General features: G+C 39.3%; 1 long non-coding RNA gene across 1 annotated transcript in view; it reads right to left on the bottom strand.

Annotated features, from left to right (window-relative positions):
• The window catches only part of LOC128651736 (uncharacterized), a 51,702-nt gene extending 30,855 nt beyond the window's left edge, over positions 1–20,847 (bottom strand). Inside the window, exon 1 of the long non-coding RNA XR_008401176.1 lies at positions 20,804–20,847. This is a non-coding gene — a long non-coding RNA (uncharacterized LOC128651736). The remainder of the gene's footprint in view (positions 1–20,803) is intronic.
• Positions 20,848–25,409: the final 4,562 nt, after the last annotated feature.

Below are 25,409 nucleotides of genomic sequence, written 5' to 3'. Positions count from 1 at the left end.
ATACTTCAGAGAGATCTTTGCATATTCTTGAAATTGTTAAAGCATTGAAATATTACACTGATGCCACAACGGACGACTTTAGACAAACTTCTAGTTTGTTCTTTCACTTTTATGGTCCTATGAAAGATCAGAAAGTTTCTGCTGTTTAACTGTATTGCGAAACAAAAAAGTGTCAAAGTACAGTTAAGCTCATAATAACAGCATCTAATAAAAATTACTAAAATAAAAATTGCACAAAAAAGTTATAAGGGCTCAAAGGTATGAGGTCTCAGGTGTTAAAGGGAGGCAAGATGCTTTAACATATATATATATATATATATATATATATATATATATATATATATATATATATATATATATATATATATTTATATACAGTATATATATATGTGTGTGTGTGTGTATGTGTATACATATGTATTTATATGTGTATATTTGTATTTACAGACATATATACAATTATAAACACATAAATACATGTACACACACACACATATATATATATATATATATATATATATATATATATATATATATATATACCTGTATATAATGTTATAAATATTTTTAAATAGATATTCCTGTATATATCTATACCTATATATAATTATATTTTTATTACGTATATATACATATATATATTCTTTGACCCTGGATTTCTTTCTACTTATTACTATATATATATATACATATATAGATGTATATTTGTGCAAAAATGACATCAGTTATATATAGAAATATGTATTTATGAATAAACAGAACATATTCTGCTATGTGTAGAACATTGGAATGTGAAATATTCATATTTTCGGGCTAGCACACTTGAGAATATGCAATCATGCTTGCGCGCGAACAGGGTGTTTTTTCCACTTTTTTTGCTCCATTGACTTCTAGAGGGAATAGGTTATTGAGCACTTCATATTCTAATTTCTGCTTTTTATGTGTGTCAGGTTAGTACTTGAGCAAAAACAGTTTACTTTTAACTTGTAATACGAGCCCAACCAGGCGCGCGCAAAAAGCTTACTTCTAATGCAGGGCTCCACTTGTAATCTGGTCCCATGTCGGTAAAATATTGCCTGGGTGGCAACCCTAGTCACAATGACTCCACCTCCACCTTCCAAATAGGCCAATAGATTACTGATACCAGACAAACATTTAAAAACACTAGCTGTGCAGGTGTCAATGCTATGTACAACTCATTCACATACGTTATCTTCTGCTATGAAGCAAAATAACTCCTGAACTACTGGAAATATGTCCTTTTTAAGCCCATGTTTCTGTGTAAATTTCACATAGGAAAAATATTTGGTTTTATTTTCTTTTCATGTTATGGACAATCCAACCTACTAGTTGATAAATTTATTACAAAATCCACTGAATATCTGTATAATTAGATAAAGACGCCAATAAAAATGAAAACATACCTGCACGCTTTTGTGCTATTTGAGAACTTTGTAAAGCAGGTTCTTCCCTTCTTAGTGCTGGTATAGTATTTTTAAATAAAGTTTTATTGCCTATAGAGGAAAAAAAAACCATGTTGTTTCATTTCTCCCTGTCACGGGTAACGGCTGCAAGGGTTACCCGACCCCCTACTACCTCACCCCCCCTCTTGTTCTTGGCGGTTTTGGGTTCCTCAGAGCAACCACGATTTCCCAGACCTTCCCTTTAGTAAGAATGTGTGTGTGAATCTGATCTTGAACTGGTCTCTGACCGACCTATATCTCTCCGGCCAGGCTCCTGGATCTACTGGCAGGTCTCAGGAAGAAGTGCAGCTGTAGTGAAGCTCAACTCAGCCTCAGCTAAACAAATAGACTTATTGGGGAAACGCGTTGAGCTATACCGGTCAAGTCTGCTGTCAGAGAAGGTGCCCTGCTGCTGGAGGCTGAATTCGGGAGGAGAACATCCCCTGTCAGAACTATCGGCTAGCTGTGGTGATCTGGATTGGCGGACTGAGATCTCATATGTTCACAACATAATTTGTGAAATGTCTGATTGCACTTATTGTTTGTAAGTAGTACTTGTATTGTACTGTTTTACTTATTAATAAAACTGCCTTGAATCGTGTCCTTTTGCGCTGCTCTCTTCTACTCAGATCGATTGGCAGGTCTCCGCACCCAACATCCTCCGGAGAACTTCACCTGCAGCCGCTTCGGAGGCGCCTTGCCCCAGAGCTCAGATCTTTTGGGGATTGGTACCCCGTGGGGAGGGTAAGATGTGGGTCAATTGCCGGAGGTGAGCTCCATAAGGAACCGGGGTTTCCGAGCCCTATCCAGCAGTCGGCCAGCCCCATGGAATTGCCGACCGGCCACAGCAGCTTGGACTCCCAGTCCTCTTTAACCCAGGTCGCTCCAGCGGCCTCTCATCCTAGAGCTCTGCTCTCTTGGAGACTTGAACCCGTCAGGGAGGACTAGGGAAGGGGTGACTCTCAGGGGGGAGCTCTCTCAGGAACCGGGGGTTTTGGACCCCCCTCTTTAACCCCTTCCACAACAGCCTTCCCGATGTACGTTGGATAGCCCATAACTCCTACCCCCAGCCATGGATCAAGGCCCTTTTTGGACTGAAGCAGCTGGGGGGCAAGGGCTTTCCAGTGACACCCTGGAAGGGCCGCCGCTCCCCCGGGATCACCCGAAACCACCATCCCTATGCCGCTGGACATGGGAACAATGGACTAAATGGAGGCGCCAGCCTGTCTGGAGGGGCGGGAATGGTGGGAGATGTGAAGGTCAGATAAGTCTCGTTATCAAGATCAGTTTGTGTATAAATGTTGTGTGGTTTTCTCAATAAAGGTTCTTCTTGTTTCACCTGAATGCTAGTCTGTCTAGTTATTTGGGTGGGCTCCTGCTAGAATTACTCTTCTCTGCTACATAGCAGTAGGTTCCAGGTGTTGGAAAGATCCTTTGGCGGAGCTACCCAGTCGGGGTAGCCGGGTTCCATCACACTCCCCTCAGAACACAATAGTAAAGATTTAACATGTTTCATGCAAAAAAATACTTTAAAGCAGTATTTCTCAACCATGGTCCTGATGTACCCCCAAGAGGCCAGGCTTTCATTATAGCTGAACCAATGCACAGGTGAAGTAATCAGCTGATCAGTAACACCATAGTTACTAACCTGCTGATTATTTCACCTGTGCACTGGTTCAGCTATAATGAAATCCTGGCCTATTGGGGGTTCTTGAGGACTGTGGTTGAGAAACAATGCTTTAAAGGACATGAAAGCCAAAATTAAACTTTTAAGATTCAGATAGAGCATATCAGTTTAAACACTGAATAAAGAGAAGAGTGGAATTGGCACTAGGACCTAATTATTAAGTAAAAAGGACTGATTAGGAAAAACAGCCCGGTGCTACCCCTAATATGATATACAGTTAACATATAGAAAAAGAAATGGGGTTCATACTAGCACTCTTTTCTAACAAAGAGTAATATAAGTTAAAACAATATAACTTTAATGGGTATACGTTAAGAAAAAGAGAGGACAAATCCTCTATACTTTGATAATAGTACCACCAACCAAACCAAAAATGAAAAGCTAAAATCAAATCATGTGATCACCCCCCTGTTTCCTGGCCAATATCAGCATTCGTCGGCATCAGGTGTCAGGGGTGAAAAACATTAAAAATAGCTCAAAATTAGCACACAAACGCGTTTCGGCCTTAATATAGGCCTTTTTAAATGTGAGTGTTAACAAGCCGAAGCCCTAGTGCCACCCTCTTAAATACTGTTCACTTGTGTCCGGATCCTCCAATAATCGTTTAGTAATGGAAAACGCCTTCTTTTTGAAGCAATGTTAGTTCACACCCTCCACCTCTGATCCCAGGTTTAACCTTTTCCAATCCCCAACATCTGAAAGCCCCAGTATTTCCGCCATGGTGATATAGAAAATGTTTAGCCACACTTGTTATCTGTTTGACATTCTCAAGATCTTTGCATGCATTGTGAATATTGCTAAAGTGTTCTGTCATACGTTTGCCTAGCTTTCTAGTGGTCATACCAATATAGAAGAAGTCACACAAGCATGATACATTAGTGCTTTGGCAATTGATATGTGTGTTAATCCTCCAATTTTTATTAAATCTATCAACCATGACTTCTTTTTTGACCATATGTTGGCACACTTTACAGTCTCCACATGGGATGGAGCCCCTATATAGTGGTGTTTTTTGGCATTTCTATTGAAATGACTATTGGTAAGGTTTTGTGCTCTTCTGAATATAAATGAGGGTCTTTCTGGTAGTAGTGATCTTAATTGTTCATCTCCCCTTAAAATATGCCAATGCTTGTTGACTATATTTAAATGTTGTTCACTTTGATGATTATAGGTGGAGATGAATCTAAGTGAGTCAGTTGTGTTACGCTCTTTGGGTTTCAGAAAATCATTCCTGTCCCTTGCAAGGGCCTTCTGATATGCCCTAGCGAGTTACTTTTTGGAATATCCACAAAGCAGAAGTCTATCTCTTAATTCTAAAACTGCCTTTTAAATAGATTCTAATGTAGTGCTGTTTCTCTTAAAGGGACACTTAGGTTATATTAAATTTTCATGATTCAGATACAGCATGTCATTTTAAACAACTTTCCAATTTACTTCCATTAAAAAAAGTGCACAGTCTTTTATATTTACACTTTTTGAGTCACCAGCTCCTACTGAGCATGTGCAAGAACTCAGACTATACGTATATGCATTTGTGATTGGCTGATTAGTATTACATGGTACAGGGGGAGTGGAAATATACATAACTTTGAAATTTGTTAGAAAAAAATCTACTACTCATTTGAAATTCAGAGTAAATGCTATTGTATTGTCTTGTTATTTTGCATTTGTTGATTATGTAAATCTACTGTGTTTACTGGTCCTTTAATTCTTAGATATTCACCATATGGAAGACCTCTAACTGTGAAGGGATGATGGTGACTTGATGCATGTAAGATGTTATTGGTTGCGGTCGGTTTTCTGTAAACATCAGTTTCTAGTTAATTATCAACCTTTTTGATAACCAAATCTAAGAATTCCACCTTGTCTACATTAGCTGTAAAAGTTAAAAAAGGCCAAAGGGATTAACATTTAGAATATTAATAAATTCCTCCAAGGTTTCCATTGGTCTGTTCCATATAAATAAAACCCCATCTATATATCTGGACCAGTGGGATATGTGTTGTGTATAGCTCTTTAAAGAATCATGGAATACTACCATTTCCTCCCACCAGCCCAGATAAATGTTCGCATTGGTGGGGGCACATGAAGTGCCCATGGCACTGCCACATATTTGTAGATAAAACTTATTGTCGAATACAAAGTAATTGTGGGTAAATACATATTGTCATGAATCGGATCCGCTCACTGCCGTGTCGCCGCGGCTCACGGATCTCCTCTGTATCACGTTACGTTGCCTAGCAACGTGACGTGGTATCTGGCCTCCTCCTGACGTCAGAGTCTCCCTGCCTTCAAATCTCGGCGGGAGATTTGAATCGGCGCCCGTTTGTTTCTCTTCCCCTACATTCTGACCGGACCTGTGTGAGTATCTCCGGATGTCTCCTTCCTTGCCTGGATCTCCTTGCCAGAATGTCTCTCGGTATGTTTGCTAAACCTGCTTATGGGGATAGTTGCTTTAACAAACCTGCTAAAAGGAATCTGTTTGTTTGCTAACCTGCTTAAAGGGACATTTGCTTTATCCAGACCTGCTAAAGGAATCACTGTTTATTTGCTAACCTGCTTAAAGGGACATTTGCTTTACCCAGACCTGCTAAAGGAATCACTGTTTATTTGCTAACCTGCTTAAAGGGACATTTGCTTTACCCAGACCTGCTAAAGGAATCACTGTTTATTTGCTAACCTGCTTAAAGGGACATTTGCTTTATCCAGACCTGCTAAAAGGAATCTCTGTTAGTTTGCTAACCTGCTTTAAGGGACATTTGCTTTATTCAAATCAGCTAAAAGGAATCTCTGTTTGTTTGCTAACCTGCTTAAAGGGACTTTTGCTTTATCCAGACCTGCTAAAAGGAATCGCTGTTTCTTTGCTAACCTGCTTAAAGGGACATTTGTTTATCCAGATCTGCTAAAAGGATTATCTGTTTGTTTGCTATCCTGCTCAAAAGGACATTTATTATTCACTTGCTAAAAGGAATATCACTTGGTTTTATTTATCTTCTTAAAAGGACATTTGCTTTCCTCAATCCTGAGTGGGTCACGTCCTGGATATTTCTCAGTGTGCTAGCGTGTGTTTTTTACTTTTCACGCTAGCAGTTGGGTTGAATCCTGGGCTGGTCCTTTACGGCTGACATTACAAATGGGCCATAAAATGGATCCCACTGAATTATCCATGGCCGTGACCCACCAGGGACAGTTATTGGGATCTCATGCTACTCACTTGCAATCCTTGGACGCAAAGTTGGATCAGATAACTACTTTACTTCAGAACATGGCTGCTCCTATACCTCCTAATCCTATTCCTTTGGATCCCTCTCCCCCTACGAATCCTACTGTAAGGATTCCAGTCCTGCTTTTACCTTTTGCCTCAACTCACCTTCCTCACCTGTACTTAAGGCATTACCCCGCCCCAAACAAGTGCTTAGTTGTTGAGTATTGTTTGCTAAAGCCAGTGCTCTGTTTCTTATAAGCTACATTCTTATCAAGAGAAGATTTACTTCTACTACTTTATCATTTGGATTACAAATACCAGCTGCAGTTTGGTCTCATAAAGGGACTGATAACAACTAGTCTCATTCATCCTGAAGTTTACTATTCCAAGAAGTATTAATTTATTTCAACTCTACATCTCTACAGGAATTGCTACTTAATTTCCAACAGGAGGATTCTACCTACTACCGCTACGGTATTTGTATCAAATCTAATTTACCTTGGATGCCTAAAGTAACGGCTAATTTCAAATGTCATGTTTTCTCTTGAACTTTTCTAAATTGACTTTGTCTCTCAGTTATTACTGTCATTTGCAACGTATGTTTCATGTTAATGATATAAACTTTGATTCATTTTCATACCGGACAGTAACGGACTTTCTGTGACGTCACACAGCTTCACTCATCTCAGCGTGCCATACAGCTCCTTACAACTCAGCGTGTCTCACAGCTCCTATTACACTCACTGGTCTGTGTTCAGATATCCACGCTGCAAGTATTATTCTGTGTTCTGTGTCTCACAGCAGGTCACGCCCCTGTCAGCACCTGCAGTCTGTGTGTCTCATATCTCTCACGCTTCAGTGCTTATTACAATGAACACTATCTCTCTCATTTGGGCTTGAGCTATACCAATGTCAAAAGTTGTTATTAATACTAATACTTATTTTCAGACTGTTAATACTTATATGGTATAACAATAATATATAACCATATAAAGACTTACTGTCTTCCTTTATAAAAATCACTCTGAGTAAAACAGTCTATGCTGATATAATAGCCTGTACTTCAGTTGTGAAACAAATACAATTTATTTAGACTCTGCAGTTGTGATTCAAATAACCAAGGAACCTGATATAACAACTAAGCCATAAATAATGCATCCAGCAGAGCTTCCTCAAATTGTTTATAATTAAACACAAAGAGTTGACCAACTTAGTCAAGCCTTTAGAGAGTTACAATTAGAAAATGAAACTTTAAGAAAAGTAATAAAAGACACTGTCTCTACTAAACAGAGCCTTCCTGACAATCTGTCAGAACCATTTATTGCACCTCCAGATTTTTTCAATGGAGATAGGAATTTATACCGTCAATTTAAAAATGCTTGTCTGCTTAATTTCACCCTTAAACCTAGAACATACCCAAATGATAGGGTTAAAGTCCTTACAATGATAAGCTATTTAAGAGGTGAACCTCGCATTTGGGCAGACACTCTCTTTGAGACAAATAATCCTGTTCTCTCATCTTTTTCATCTTTTCTGGATATCATGGATGAATTATACTATGATTCTAACCTACAGTATACTGCTGAGAAAAAGATGAGGAACCTAAAACAAGGTATCAAACCTGTTGAATGTTACATAACAGAATTCAAGCAATATTCTATTGACTCTCAATGGAACGCCATTGCTTTAAAAAACCAGTTCAGGCTTGGACTCTCTGACGCAGTAAAAGATGAATTAGCCCGAACTGAGTTGCTTGAAACATTGGAAGGCCTTATGAAGCTCAGCAGGCAAATTGATAGGAGATTACGTGAAAGAAGATTTGAACGTCAATACCCTGAAATTGTTTACAAGAAGGATAAGGTTCTAAACCATCCCACTTCTAACAGTTCTCATACTGGTTCAACTGGTGCTGAAGCAATGGATATAAGTTTTATTAGAGGACCTCTAACTCCTGAAGAACGCATCAGAAGGAAGACTAGAGGCCTCTGCATGTATTGTGCATCCTCATCTCATACTTTAAAGGATTGCCCCTCTTTGCCACAGAACAAGAAGAGTAAGTACCATTCCAATCTTTCTCTCCAGTTAAAGCATAACAACCCTCTTCATTGTTCTTTACTTCTTTCTCTACAGTGGGCAAATAAGCAAGTGACCATTCCAGCCATCTTGGATACAGGAGCACAAGGAAACTACATTGACAGTTCTCTGGTTTCAAAAAATAAAATACCATTGATAAAAAAGTTGTCTCCTATTTTCCTTTGTGTGGTTGATGGCTCTGAGATATCATCAGGGCCCATTACACATCACACCATCCCGCTCTCTGTCACCACATTAAAAACACATCATGAACATCTCACCTTTGATGTAATCACTTCTCCATTATTCCCAATAGTACTTGGGCTAGCTTGGTTACAGCTACACGAACCTGATATTAATTGGAAATCCTTAAATGTTCAATTAAATTCTGATTTCTGTCAACAGACTTGTCATAGAACCTTTTTTCACAGTTTATCCTCCACTTCAGAAACTCTGATACCAGAAATGTACAAGCAGTTCTCTGAAGTCTTCAGTAAGAAGGAAGCAGACACCCTTCCCCCACACAGAATCTATGACTGCCCTATTGAATTGAAACCTGGAACCACACCACCTATCGGACATTTATACCCACTTTGTCAACCAGAACTAGATCATCTAAAGACTTACCTAGATGAAAATCTAAAGAAAGGGTTTATCCGTCCTTCGGTTTCTCCTGCTGGTGCTGGAATGTTTTTTGTACGGAACAAAGACCAATCTCTTCGGCCTATCATTGACTTCAGACAATTGAACAAAATAACCATAAAAAAAACGATACCCTCTCCCCCTCATTCCTGAACTCATAGAAAGACTCAGGCATGCTCAGATTTTTACTAAATTAGATTTGAGAGGGGCGTACAATTTAGTGCGTATCCGAGAGGGGGATGAGTGGCTTACCGCTTTTAGAACTAGGTATGGGTTGTTTGAATATCTAGTTATGCCCTTTGGCTTAACCAACGGCACCCGCAACTTTCCAGTTTTTTATTAATGACATTTTCCATGATCTCCTTGACACATGTGTTGTTGTCTACCTAGATGACATTCTAATCTATTCCACAAATCTAGAAGAACATATCAAACATGTTAGTTGGGTTTTAGCAAGACTCCAAGTCCATCGGCTCTACGCCAAATTGGAAAAATGTATTTTTCACACCAACAAAATAGAGTTCCTGGGTTACTCCATCAGCCCAAATGGGATTCAAATGCAAGATAACAAAGTAGAAGCAGTAAAATCCTGGCCCCCACCGACAACACGGAAAGAACTACAAAAGTTTCTTGGCTTCAGTAACTATTACAGAAAGTTCATTCGCAATTTCTCAAAAATTGCGAAACCTCTGACTAAATTAACTAGTGCTAATTGCTCTTTCCAGTGGACCAAAGAACAGGATGATGCGTTCAGCTTCCTGAAGAATTCCTTTTCATCTGCTCCCATTCTGAAATATCCTGATCCAAACCTTCAATATACCCTAGAGGTGGATTCTTCAGATTATGCTCTTGGCGCTGTCCTCTCCCAAAGACAGTCTCCTAAAGAATCACTACACCCAGTTGGGTTCTATTCAAAAATTATGACTTCAGCAGAGATCAACTATTCCATTGGGGACAAGGAACTTCTAGCCATTAAAAGAGCCTTTGAATTCTGGAGACATCTTCTAGAAGGTACCTCACTACCTATAGTGATTTACACTGATCACCGGAATTTGGAATATCTACAAAATAACAAAACTTTATCTGGACGTCAAGTGAGATGGAGTCTCTACTTTAGTCGTTTCAATTTTCAAATCATGTACAGGCCGGGATCAAAAAATGGGAAGGCAGATGCACTCTCTCGACGAGATTCAAGACCTGTACAAGAAGACTCTCCTACTAGCATTCTTCCCCCTACTCATTTCCTTGCTATCCTATCTCAACAGGATAAGGAATACCAATCTGATCTATCTTCAGAAGACCAAACCCTACTAGATAGCCTAAGCCTCCAGAATGGTTTTTACTTCCATGGTTCTAAACTATATATTCCAGAACGTTTCAGACAGAAAATAATCAAAGATCATCATGACCCTCCACTAATTGGTTATCCAGGTATTAAACGTACTCATGAGCTCATCGCCAGAAGTTACTGGTGGCCATCGATGAAAACCAGTATAAAGGAATATATACAACGTTGTGCAACCTGTACAGTATCAAAACCAGAAAGGAGATCTCCCTATGGCTATTTGATTCCTCTGGAAGTACCAGAATCTCCTTGGTCTCATTTGTGAATGGATTTTATAGTTGATTTACCACCTAGTTCCGGACAAACTACCATTTTAGTTGTTACAGATCATTTTACTAAAATGGCACATTTTATTCCTTATCACAAGTTACCCACTTCCATTGAAACAGCATACTTATTTCTAAACCACATTGTACGATACCACGGGTTACCCTCCATTTTAACTACTGATAGAGGAACCCAATTCACTTCACGCTTCTGGAAAGCACTCACTAAAGCACTCCAAATCGATCAAAGGTTAAGCACAGCCTTCCACCCTTAGACTAACGGCCAAACTGAGAGACTCAATCAGTGGCTTGAGCAATATTTACGTTGCTATTGCTCATATCATCAAAATAAATGGACTTCTTTTCTCTCTATGGCTGAATTTGCCTATAATAATACCATTAACAGCACTACAAATTACTCTCCCTTCTTCGCCAATTATGGTTTTAACCCAAGATTCACTATCCAATCGACCTCTACACATGATTCACCATCTGTTGATGTGTTGACACAAAACATAGCTGAAAATTTCCTACACTTACGTGATAACATCAAACAAGCTCAGGCTTCTCAGAAGAAATTCTATGATTTACGACGTAGAGCTTCTCCAAAATATTCCATAGGGGACTATGTTTGGTTATCTTCCAAAAACATTAAAATGCACTTACCAAGTAAAAAATTGGCTGGGTTGTTCCTTGGCCCATTCAAAATTCTACACATCATCAATGAAAATGCTGTTCGGCTTGACCTACCCGATTCTTTACCCATCCACCCAACTTTCCATGTTTCATTATTGAAACCCTACTTAGGAGATAAGCCTGATGCACCTCTTTTACCCCCTTCTCCTATTCAATTGGGCACTGATGTCTATGAAGTTTATGATCTCTTGGACTCAAGACATTATAATGGAGAATTACAGTATCTGGTCCGATGGAAAGGGTTCGCCCCAGAGGATGACACTTGGGAACCTCATGCACACATTAATGCTCCGAAGCTTATTGCTCGTTTCCATAGACGCTATCCAAGTAGACCTAAATTTCAACCCGTGGTCGGCTTGCTTGAGGGGGGGGATCTGTAAGGATTCCAGTCCTGCTTTTACCTTTTGCCTCAACTCACCTTCCTCACCTCTACTTAAGGCATTACCCCGCCCCAAACAAGTGCTTAGTTGTTGAGTATTGTTTGCTAAAGCCAGTGCTCTGTTTCTTATACGCTACATTCTTATCAAGAGAAGATTTACTTCTACTACTTTATCATTTGGATTACAAATACTAGCTGCAGTTTGGTCTCATAAAGGGACTAATAACAACTAGTCTCATTCATCCTGAAGTTTACTATTCCAAGAAGTATTAATTTATTTCAACTCTACATCTCTACAGGAATTGCTACTTAATTTCCAACAGGAGGATTCTACCTACTACCGCTACAGTATTTGTATCAAATCTAATTTACCTTGGATGCCTAAAGTAACGGCTAATTTCAAATATCATGTTTTCTCTTGAACTTTTCTAAATTGACTTTGTCTCTCAGTTATTACTGTCATTTGCAATGTATGTTTCATGTTAATGATATAAACTTTCTTTGATTCATTTTCATACCGAACAGTAACGGACTTTACGTGACGTCACACAGCTTCATTCATCTCAGCGTGCCATACAGCTCCTTACAACTCAGCGTGTCTCACAGCTCCTATTACACTCACTGGTCTGTGTTCAGATATCCACGCTGCAAGTATTATTCAGTGTGCTGTGTCTCGCAGCAGGTCACGCCCCTGTCAGCACCTGCAGTCTGTGTGTCTCATATCTCTCACGCTTCAGTGCTTATTACAATGAACACTATCTCTCTCATTTGGGCTTGAGCTATACCAATGTCAAAAGTTGTTATTAATACTAATACTTATTTTCAGACTGTTAATACTTATATGGTATAACAATAATATATAACCATATAAAGACTTACTGCCTTCCTTTATAAAAATCACTCTGAGTAAAACAGTCTATGCTGATATAATAGCCTGTACTTCAGTTGTGAAACAAATATAATTTATTTAGACTCTGCAGTTGTGATTCAAATAACCAAGGACCCTGATACCTACAAATCAGTCACAAGGTCAGCTCAGTCCCAGGATACCTCTTCCGGACAAATATGATGGGAATCCTGAGGATTGTAGGGGTTTTCTGAATCAGTGTCGCCTTCATTTTCGGAATAGTCCTGTTCTCTTTGCAACACCCTCCTCTAGGATCACTTTCCTTATTTCCTTAATGAAAGGTAGAGCCTTAGCCTGGGTATCACCTTTGCTTGAAAAGAATGATCCAATACTCCAGGATGTGAATACATTTCTCTCTGTCTTTTCAAATGTCTTCGATAAACCTGGGAGGTCTGCCGCTGCTGAAGCTTCTCTTCTAGACTTACGACAAGGTGGTCAACCTGTATCTCAATATGCCATTGAATTTCGCACTCTAGCTTCTGAGACTACTTGGAATCAGGGAGCTCTTAGAGCAGCTTTTCGCAAAGGACTCTCTGAACGTCTCAAAGATGAGTTGGTCTATCGTGAACTTCCAGAATCTCTAGAAGCTCTGATAAATCTTTGTATTTGCCTCGATTCCAGATACCGCGAACGCCAACAAGAAAGAGAGAGAAGTCAGAAAGCTTCTAATCGACCTTTTCGTCTGGTACCTCGCCTCTCTAACCCTTTAACTCCCACCTCTCCACCTTCCGATCAGGCTGAACCAATGGAAATAGGCACCATTAAATTAACTGAAACTGAACGTCTGAGGAGACGCTCTCTTGGATTGTGTTTATACTGTGGCCTTAAAGGACATTTATTAAAAGATTGTCCTACCAGACCGGTAAAAGCCAGGGCTTAACTTCTGTCCAGGGAGCTAAGTTAAGCCAAATAGGATCTCACTCCCTCAATAATAAACTTTTTGTTCCGGTTACTCTTCAAGTTGGAGGAGACAAGATTCATACTCAAGCCCTTGTGGACTCTGGAGCTGGAGGAGTCTTCATCGATTCCACATTTGTAACTACTCACTCAATTCCATTATGCAAAAAGGAGTATTCGATTCCTGTCTCCACTGTTAGTGGAGATCCTTTGGGTCCCAGACTTATCCAGTTTGCTACTAGACCCATTCTCTTTTCTGTAGGAATTCTTCATTCAGAGACAATATGTTTTGACGTAATCTCGACTCCTTAATTTCCCATAATTTTGGGTCTTCCCTGGCTCCAGTTACATAACCCTGTATTCTCTTGGACTCAAGGCGAACTCATTTCCTGGGGATATACATGTCAAAATAGGTGTCTTCAAATACCCACTAAAGTGCCTCTCACTATTGCTCTCACAATTAATACCTCTGGGTCGTTACCCGCACCTTTTAAAGATTATGTTGATGTTTTTTCCAAGAAAGAAGCTGAACGGCTTCCCCCACATCGTCCTTTTGATTGCTCCATTGATCTACTTCCTGGGGCAACCTACCCTCGTGGCAAGACGTATCCACTCTCAAGGCCTGAGAATGCTGCCTTAGAGGAATATATCCAAGGTAGTTTGGCTAGAGGTTTTATTCGACCTTCCTCTTCTCCTCTAGGGGCAGGATTCTTTTTTGTGGGAAAAAAGGATGGAGGTCTACGACCTTGTATTGATTACCAGGGTTTGAATCAAATCACAGTCAAGAATAGTTACCCTCTGCCTCGTATTCCTGAACTATTTACTTATCTTCAAGGAGCTACAATTTTTACCAAACTGGACCTTCGTGGTGCTTATAACCTTATTCGCATGCGCAAAGGTGACGAATGGAAGACAGCCTTCAACACTCGATTTGGGCATTATGAATATCTGGTCATGCCCTTTGGGCTGTGTAATGCCCCTGCTGTTTTTCAACACTTTGTGAATGAGATTTTTCGGGATTTTTTGAACTCCTTCGTCATTATCTATCTTGACGATATTTTAATTTTTTCCCACGATTATCAAGATCATGTACACCACGTCAGGAAGGTTTTGCAACGATTACGAGACAATCATCTATTCGCCAAGTTGGAGAAATGTTCATTTCATCAAAAATCCATATCTTTCTTGGGTTATGTAATATCTGAATCTGGATTTGAAATGGATCCGAACAAACTTTCTTCCATTTTGGACTGGCCTAGACCTGATTCTCTTAAGGCCCTACAACGGTTTCTTGGCTTCGCCAATTATTACAGGAAATTTATCAAAGGATTTGCTACTATTTCTACTCCCCTTACGTCACTCACTAGAAAGGGGCAAGATTGTAAAGAATGGTCCCCAGAGGCTATTAAGGCCTTTGAGTCCCTCAAAAAGGCCTTTTCTTCTGCACCCATACTCCGTCATCCAAATCCGGATTTTCAATTTATCCTAGAAGTGGATGCTTCTTCTGTTGCTGCTGGGGCTGTTCTTTCTCAACGAATACCTGACACGGGTAAGATTCATCCTGTAGGTTTCTTTTCCAAGAAATTTACTTCTTCTGAATTAAATTATGATGTTGGCAATAAAGAGTTATTAGCCATCAAGATGGCTTTGGACGAATGGAGGCATTGGTTGGAGGGTACTACCGTTCCATTTTCCATACTCACGGATCATAAAAATCTTCTTTATCTCCAAACTGCCAAACGATTGAATTCCAGACAAGCTCATTGGTCTTTATTCTTTTCACGTTTTAACTACAATCTTTCCTATATACCTGGTTCTAAGAATATAAAGGCAGATGCCTTATCCAGACAGTTTCAATCTACCTCTACTCCAGAATCTGGTACCATACTTCAACCACAAGAAGTCATAGCTCAATTATCAACCTCTTGTTTACAAGACTTAGTCTTCTCAAAAGGATTTTCCTTCATCCCTCAAACCTCCTGACGGTTTATTATTTGTTCCTGAACGTCTCCGTCCAAAGATTCTACATTTGGCTCATGATAGTCCTCTCTCTGGACATCCTGGCGTCAGTGACACGACTCGGAATCTCAAACAGTATGTCTGGTGGCCTACTCTCACTCAAGATGTTAAAGATTATGTCTCAGTTTGCACACAATGTGCTACAAATAAAACTCCCTTCTGGTTTACTTCAACCTTTACCCATTCCTCACCAGCCTTGGACCCATTTATCTATGGATTTTATTACAGACCTTCCTCTTTCTGCTGGAAACAACACGATTTTAGTGGTGGTCGACAGGTTTACGAAGTCTGCTCATTTCATTCCTTTGCCTGGTCTTCCATCTGCCAAGAGACTTTCTGAGCTTTTCCTTTTGCATATCGTGAAATTACATGGTTTTCCTATTGACATTGTCTCTGATAGAGGGGTACAATTTGTTTCTCGGTTCTGGAGATGGCTTTGCAAACATTTTGGCACTACAGTCTCTTTATCAACTTCTCATCATCCACAGTCTAACGGCCAAACCGAGAGAGTAAACCAGTGTCTGGAGACTTACCTTAGACATTATGTGGACCATCATCATTCTAATTGGACTCGTTATCTTCCTTTGGCGGAGTTGGCTCATAATGCTCGTTACAATTCATCTCTTCGGTCTTCTCCCTTTTTTGCAGCTTACGGATTTCAACCCAGAACATTTCCTCTGTATTCTTCCTCTTCTGAAAATCCTGCTTCTGATCAAACTGCTCGGAGATTAACTCGACATTGGCGTAAGATACGTGTTCTTCTTTCCAAAGCCTCTAATCGATACAAGTTTTTTGCTGATCGCAGACGGAAGAAGGCTCCTAATTTTCGTCCTGGAGACAAGGTTTGGCTTTCTACTCGTCACCTTCATCTCAAACAACCTTCTATCAAATTGGGGCCACGATATGTGGGTCCTTTCCGAATACTGGGTCAAGTTTGTTCTACTGCATACCGTGTTGCTCTTCCCAAGACTCTCAAAGCTCACCCTGTTTTCCATGTTTCTCTCCTGAAACCGGTGAGATCTAATAGATTTTCTAAATCTCTGCCCAAACCATCTCCTCTCTTGGTACAGGGACAGCCTGAGTTTGAGGTTGCTCACGTTCTGGATTCCAGACTTCGTGGCAGGAAACTATACTATCTCATCCATTGGAAGGGTTATCCAGTCACGGAGCGAACTTGGGAACCAGCCCAGCATGTACACGCCCCTGCTTTGATTAAGGCCTTTCACAAAGCTTATCCGGCTAGGCCTGGTCCTGTCCCCCGGAGGGGTCCTTGGGGGGGGGGGGTGCTGTCATGAATCGGATCCGCTCACTGCCGTGTCGCCGCGGCTCACGGATCTCCTCTGTATCACGTTACGTTGCCTATCAACGTGACGTGGTATCTGGCCTCCTCCTGACGTCAGAGTCTCCCTGTCTTCAAATCTCGGTGGGAGATTTGAATCGGCGCCCGTTTGTTTCTCTTCCCCTACATTCTGACCGGACCTGTGTGAGTATCTCCGGATGTCTCCTTCCTTGCCTGGATCTCCTTGCCAGAATGTCTCTCGGTATGTTTGCTAAACCTGCTTATGGGGATAGTTGCTTTAACAAACCTGCTAAAAGGAATCTGTTTGTTTGCTAACCTGCTTAAAGGGACATTTGCTTTATCCAGACCTGCTAAAGGAATCACTGTTTATTTGCTAACCTGCTTAAAGGGACATTTGCTTTACCCAGACCTGCTAAAGGAATCACTGTTTATTTGCTAACCTGCTTAAAGGGACATTTGCTTTACCCAGACCTGCTAAAGGAATCACTGTTTATTTGCTAACCTGCTTAAAGGGACATTTGCTTTATCCAGACCTGCTAAAAGGAATCCTGTTTGTTTGTTAACCTGCTTAAAGGGACATTTGCTTTATTCAAACCTGTTAAAAGGAATCTCTGTTAGTTTGCTAACCTGCTTTAAGGGACATTTGCTTTATTCAAATCAGCTAAAAGGAATCTCTGTTTGTTTGCTAACCTGCTTAAAGGGACTTTTGCTTTATCCAGACCTGCTAAAAGGAATCGCTGTTTCTTTGCTAACCTGCTTAAAGGGACATTTGCTTTATCCAGAGCTGCTAAAAGGAATCTCTGTTTATTTGCTAACCTGCTTAAAGGGACATTTGCTTTATCCAGATCTGCTAAAAGGATTATCTGTTTGTTTGCTATCCTGCTCAAAAGGACATTTATTATTCACTTGCTAAAAGGAATTTCACTTGGTTTTATTTATCTTCTTAAAAGGACATTTGCTTTCCTCAATCCTGAGTGGGTCACGTCCTGGATATTTCTCAGTGTGCTAGCGTGTGTTTTTTACTTTTCACGCTAGCAGTTGGGTTGAATCCTGGGCTGGTCCTTTACGGCTGACACATATTTAAGCAGTTTTATGATGAAATCTTTAGTTTCTTTGCTTATTTCCGTATTTTTCTCCAGGAAATATGTCACTGCTTTGCATGCCCACTCTGTTTGAATACTTGTGTATAGCGATTCAACATTGCAAGCAACTAATAAAGAATTTGACGTTACATTGATATTCTGTATCTTGTTTAATATGTGCATGGTATTTCTCGTATATGAGGGAAGAGCTTCAACCATATACCTTAGTCTAGCGTCCAAGAATCTGCTAGCCCCCTCCGTAAGGGAGCCGATCTCGGACACAATCGGTCTCCCCTGCGGACAAAAAAATGTCCTTATGTATTTTGGGTAGCAGATATAAGGTGGCAACCTTAGGATTTTTAACTACAAGGAATTTGTGATCTTTTGTATAAATTGATCCTTCTGCCAGAGCTTTATTAATCAACTTGTTATATTACTCTGTCCATTCAGATAGTTCTCTTAAAGCATCCATTTCTTGTTTAGGTAAATTCACTCCAAAAGTATTCTTAGATTCTTTAATGGATAAGATGTCATTACAGACTAAATTTAAGAATGTTACAGTATTGGGTGAAATATTATTGGGAGAAACAAAGTGGGATCTTGTCTGCAATATTTTACGCCAACTATTGTCTGTTGGTTCATTGTTTGTTGGTTCGGAATCTCCAAGCAGAGTAATAAGATCCCTTAGTGCTAATAAGTCTGCACTATTAGAAAAATATTTTTGAGCAAAATCTTTCTTGCAAATAAATGAGTGTCCTTAATAGCTTCAACCTTGTCAATTTGGCTGGTGGGTACGAATGACAAGCCCTTTTGGAGTACTAATATGTGCGTTTGTGTGTTTTGTCTGATAAATTGATAATATTCAAACCAGAATCACCTATTTCTTTCTATTGAACTGGGTTTTCTGACTGAAATGAACTTGACGTCTCGTGCAAAGTTTGTTTGCTTTCTCTCCGAGTTCTCCTCCTAAAGGGACCCTTTCTTTACTTATATGTGGCTTTATTCTAATGCTCAGTATGGGTTTGGGTGTTCTTTCCCCATCTGAGTTTTCTGTATCGGTAGTATCACATTCTTTATTAGAGATATCTGGATTAGTCATTTTACCATGACTCCATGAGTATACTGTCCCTTTAGCGTAATTGTTTAAGTCCCTATCAATTTTCTTCTCTTTTTTGTCAGAGATAAATTTGGCAAATTTTTCAACCTCGCCCTTTATTTTATTAATTCAAATTCTTTCAGTTCATCACTTATTTTGGTTATTTCCCCAGTGATATCAGTCAGTTTATCTTTTTCATGTTCCACTAAATAGCCTATTAGTTTGAAAAAACATTCTGTGAGAGCACTGTCCCATTTAGTTTTAAGTTCTGGTTTGAAATCGCTGAAGGATGGGAATAATTTAAGGCGTAACCCCCTGGGAACTACGTTATTGTCTTGGTAGAAATTGTACATTCCAATGTTCCATTGTCTTTTGATTTGTTTCTTTCTAAATCTTTTCAAATCTTTTAGTGATGTCAACCATTCCCCATTGTTTTCCCCATCACTGACACTTTTATTTTTAAGATTTTATTTTTAAGATTTATAGTAAGATTTTTAATATCATCAGACCATTTTAAGACACTTTTAAAATTCACTTCTATCAAATTTACTTTGCTCTTTTGGTATCCTTTGTTAAATAGCATGTCTCTTCAGCAGCTACAATGCACTAATGGGAGCTAGCTGGCGATTAGTGGCTATACACATACGGATCTTTTTCATTGGCTCCCAGTAGTGCATTGCTGCTGTGGAGCTGACTTTTATATGCAAGCAATAGTGCAATTATAAAATGGTCTAAGATCTTTCAAGATAATTTCATTTTTGCAATTTTATGTCCCTTTAACCCTTTAAGGACACAGCTTTCAGTTTGCTCAATTGTTTTATGACGGAAAAATTCCGTCATATGTCCTTAAGAGGTTAATATGACTACTGTGTTTTTTTAGATGTAGTATAAAAATATTTGGAGTTAAAGCGGCCATTAGAGTGATAAATTAGCATGCTCTAAGGAGTTAAACAGTTAAAGTACTACTCGGGACACAGCTGTGCAACTAGCTCTGCTGATTGGATCAGCACCATTTTCCGCCTGGCTCTGCAGGTGCCAAGCAGTACTTTATATATGTGTTTAACCCATTTGTGGGGGTTAAACACATAGATTTACAGTGTTGCTAGTGATAAAATGATGTGATTTAACAAATTAGAGCATGCAATTATATTACTTTAATGTCTCTTTAAAAGGCAGATATACTGTATGCAACCTACCTCTGATAAGGCTGTAAGCCTACAGTTTCCCAGCAGTGCCATGTCATGTGATGTGCAAGAGAAGGGTAATCATTGTTTGCATGTGAAAGTACTAAAGCGATAGTCTATTCAAAATTAAACTTTCATGATTCAGGTAAAACATGCCATTTTAAACAACTTTCTAATTTACTCCTATTATCAAATTTTCTTCAGTCTCTTTGTATCTTTATTTGAAAAAGCAAGAATGTAAGCTTAGGAGCCAGCCCATTGTTGGTTCAGAACCTGGGTAGCGCTTGCTGATTGGTGTTTAAATGCAGCCATCAATCAGCAAGCTCTACCCATTTGCTTTTTCAAATAAATATACCAAGAGAATGAAGTAAAATTGATAATAGGAGTAAATTAGAAATTTGCTTAAAATTGCATGCTCTATCTGAATCATGCAAGTTTAATGTTGACTAGACTATTCCCTTTAAGAAAAAAAGTATTTTAATCAAATACACATACAATATATACATACAAATACACACACACATATTTCTGATTACTCCCTAAGAATAATAATAACAAATACCTGTATGTTTATGTTCAGCTCGAAAACCTTCTGATACAGAGTTCCTCCTCCCCATATTGTTAGTATTTTTAACTGAGCATTTATAGCCTAAAAGCAAAAAACATGTTCATTTTGTTTTACTTTTTCCATTACAAAACATTAAAGCATTAACATATTTGTGTATTGCTATAGGAAAACCTGCACTTGCTCTTTCCAAAACAGAAGCAGTAGTATTTTCGTAGGCTGTCCAGTAAAAACTTCACAAAAATACCGGACTCTTAAATCTTAAAGGGACACTGAACCCAATTTTTTTCTTTCATGATTCAGATAGAGCATGCAATTTTAAGCAACTTTCTAATTTACTCCTATTATCAATTTTTTTTCGTTCTCTTGCTATCATTATTTGAAAAAGAAGGCATCTAAGCTTTTTTTTTGTTTAGCACTCTGGACAGCACTTTTTTATTGGTGGATGAATTTATCCACCAATCAGCAAGGACAACCCAGGTTGTTCACCAAAAATGGGCGGCATCTAAACTTACATTCTTGCATTTCAAATAAAGATACCAAGAGAATGAAGAAAATTTGATAGGAGTAAATTAGAAAGTTGCTTAAAATTACATGCTCAATCTGAATCACAAAATAAAATTTTTGGGTACAGTGTCCCTTTAAATCTCCAGTTTTTTTTAAAGTCCCTGTGTGCTCAATGGTACAGGGTTCCTAAGCTTAAATGTACTACAAACATGGAGCAGAAAGAAGTAAGGAGCAGTCAAGGGGGTCAAATCTCTACTGCTGGCATGTGTTACAGGCATCCAAAGAGGTACAATTATTGATTTCCATGTAACGGACAGCCAAGGGGTAAAATGACTACTTAGTTGTGAAACATATACATGATAGGATCATGAGTGGGGTCTAAGGTAGAGCTTTGTTAGGTGGGAATTGTATGACCCCACAGACCATCATGCCCTACAGATTGTCCAGTATTTTTATTGGGGACACCTGGTAGCCCTATTAAGCAGTTATAAATGATGGTCACAAACTCGCCAGCATGTAGAGAAATTATGCAACATTTTGTTGGCTTTTTTGAGCATTAACATTAAAGAAGGTGATAAGATGTACTGATAAAAATATTATTTATCTACTACAATGCTCATGCAATCTACAGTATATTGGTCAGACGAGTAGGACCTCGCAAACATTTGTGGAATATAGAACATAAGAACATCCAATTCTATTTCATATAAACATTTTAAGGATGTGCACATGGAAAACACTATACATTTCCAATATTGGGGAATTAGAAAAGTTTATCTTGATAGAAGAGGAGGGAATATGTTATGTTTATAATTTAAAACGCTACATCCCCAATATTTAAACATGGACTTTGATTTAAACTTTTTATTTTAGATTATTTTTATTTTAGATTAATTTTAAAATATCTGTTTTAAAATACTGGCTTTGAAATACTTATTCTTAAATAACTTACAGTTTGATTTATTGTTTGATATTTGTATTCAAAATATATTATTTTTGTGGTTTTATTTATATATATGATTGTAGTTCTTAATTATTTATATATGCTTTACTTATGAATTTTTGGGGTTTTATAAATATTTTTTTTTTATTTGAATCATAATAATTCATTCATAGATCGTTTTAGATTTGATAATTTTTGTGATTACTTTAGTATGAAATATGTTTAGCTTATTTGAATTGAAGACTTGCAGGTGTTTTTTTTTTATAGTTCACTTTTTTAATTGTCTATAGTTAACTTGATGAAGTAACAATTTAAATGTTAACCGCTTAACAACCAGCGTCGTACCCTGTACGATGCTGCTGTCCTGGGCTTCTATCTGCCGCAATCTCGCTAAAAGTAGCAAGATTGCGCTATTTTTGCATGTCCCAAGAGTGGGGCAGTGCAGTAATTGAGTTACCAATGCAGAAAGGGACACTCTGTGTCCCTCTCTGCATCGGGTAGCGGTGGTACCGATCATTGGTGGTGTGATAGGGTTAGGAGGGAAGCAGGTGGGTGGCCCATCACTAGAGGGGGGGAGGGAACGGGTGGGACCGCTAAACTACAGAAAACATAAATGCAGAGAGCGGGAGGGGGATGGAGGGAGGGGGAACAGAGGCTAGGGGGGTTGCTAGAGAGGGGGGAATAGAGGGTAGTGGAAAAGATCATGGAGAGCAGGTGGGGTAAATGAGGGGGGGCAGCTACACTACAGATTTTTTTTATTATGCAATTAGAAAACGGCTGCCAGTACCTAAGATGGCGGAAACTAGTTACAGGGGTGAGGGTTAGAGAGCTTTTTGGGAGGATTAGGAAAGTTGGAAGGAAAGGGGGCAATCATACATTGAAAAAAATAGAAATAAAAACATATTTTTTTAAATATAAAAAAAAGTTTAAAGCTGCATACTGGCAGACAGTCTGCCAGTACTTAAAAGGACAGTCTACTCAAGAATTTTTATTGTTTAAAAAGATAGATAATCTCTTTATTATCCATTTGCCTGTTTTTATTAATATATTTTTTACCTCTGTGATTACCTTGTATCTAAGTCTTTGCAGACTGTCCCCTTATTTCAGTTCTTTTGACAGACTTGCATTTAGCCAATCAGTGTCCTCTCACTTGTAAATCCACAGGCGTAGTCACAATGTTATCTGTATGGCTCACATGAACTTACGCCCTCTAGCTGTGAAAAACTGCCAAATGCATTGAAATACGGGGTGGTCTTCAAGGTTTTAGAAAGTAGCATATGAGCCTACCTACGTTTAGCTTTCAACAAAGAATACCAAGAGAACAAAGCAAATTTGATGATAAAAGTGAATTGGCAAGTTGTTACACAATAAATTACATTAGTGCTTTTATACCTTATGTGACTATTGATAGTCCATTTATTCTGGAACCTGTCAGCTATGGTTTTTTTCTTAACCGTATGTTGGCATACTTTGCAATTCTACAGGTGATTGACCCTCTGTATAGAGGTTAATTCTTCGCGTTCCTGTCTAAATGGACTATCAATAGTCACATAAAGTGTAAAAGCACTCATGTAATTTATTGTGTATCATGCAATTACAATCTACTTTATGTAGGTATGACTACCAGATGTTTGGGAAGGAGAATGACTGAACACCTAAGCAATATTAGGACAGCAGGCAAAGATGTAAAAAAGGGCAAAAAATAACTAGTGTTGCCAGGCACTTTTTACAACACCATGATGGCAACACCAAACCCTTTTAATGTTGGGGACTGGAAACTTTAAGGACCAGGCATTAGAGGGGGAGATACTGAAAAGGCGTTATTAAAAAAAGAAGCCAGATATATTTTTAGATTGAACACGGTCATGCCTAAAGGCATGAATGAAAACAATAACTTTTAGATTTTCTTATGAGACATTTGTGGTTGAGAAGTTAACTTGTACACACATTTGGTTTAGCTCTCTTAATGGCTGTTATATTTAAATTTTGTACAAGAATTAACTTACAGCACAGACAGTCTGGGTGCTTTGGCCTACTCTTAACCCCTTAACGACACGAGTCGTACAGGGTACGTCGCACACAACCTGGTCTTTAAAGACCAGCGACGTACCCTGTACGACTTTGGGGATTAAAGCGGCTGGAAGCGATCCTGATCGCTTCCAGCCGCTTTACAGTTATTGCAGTGATGCCTCGATATCGAGGCATCCTGCAATAACATTTTCCCCCCATCCGATGCAGAGAGAGCCACTCTGTGGCCCTCTCTGCACCGGCATCGATGGCTGCAATCGTTGGTGGGTGGGAGCCGACGTCGGAGGCGGGTGGGCGGCCATCGATGGAAGATTAAAGAGAGAGGGGGGCGGGATCGGGGGCGAGGTTGTCGGGAGCGTGCACGGGCGCACGCGCGTTCACGGGGAGCGGCGGGAGGGCGTGTGCACGGGGAGGGAGCGGGTGGGAACCGCTATACTACAGAAAAAAGTTGATAAGTGGGAGATGGGGGGGGGGGGGGGGGAATCAGCAGACAATGTTAATTGTAAGGGATCTGGGAGGGGGTGGTGGTTTGTCTAGGGCGGGGGGAAGCTACACTACAGAAAAAAAATAAGAAAATATAAAAAAAAGTCATTTTTTTCTAAACTGGGTACTGGCAGACACCTGCCAGTACCCAAGATGGCTCCCAGTAAGGTAGAGGGGGAGGGTTAGAGAGCTGTTTGGGGGGGATCAGGGAGGTTGGGGGCTAAGGGGGGATCCTACACAGCAGCATATGTAAATATGCTATACATTTTTTTTTTTTTTTAAATATACCTTTTATTTTAGTACTGGCAGACTTTCTGCCAGTACTTAAGATGGCGGGGACAATTGTGGGATGGGGGAGGGAAGAGAGCTGTTTGGGAGGGATCCTGGGGTGTGATGTGTCAGGTGGGAGGCTGATCTCTATGCTAAAGCTAAAATTAACCTTGCAAGCTCCCTACAAGCTACCTAATTAACCCCTGCACTGCTGGGCATAATACATGTGTGGTGCGCAGCGGCATTTAGCGGCCTTATAATTACCAAAGCATTACCAAAGCATTTACAACCATTTATGCCATAATTGCCCAAGTTGTTTGTAAATAATTTCAGTGAGAAACCTAAAATTTTCAAATATTTTATGTTTTTTTT

This window comes from Bombina bombina, chromosome 3, assembly GCF_027579735.1.
Source record: "Bombina bombina isolate aBomBom1 chromosome 3, aBomBom1.pri, whole genome shotgun sequence".
Classification (NCBI taxonomy): Eukaryota; Metazoa; Chordata; class Amphibia; order Anura; family Bombinatoridae; genus Bombina; species Bombina bombina.
This window is presented reverse-complemented; position numbering and strand designations above follow the sequence as displayed.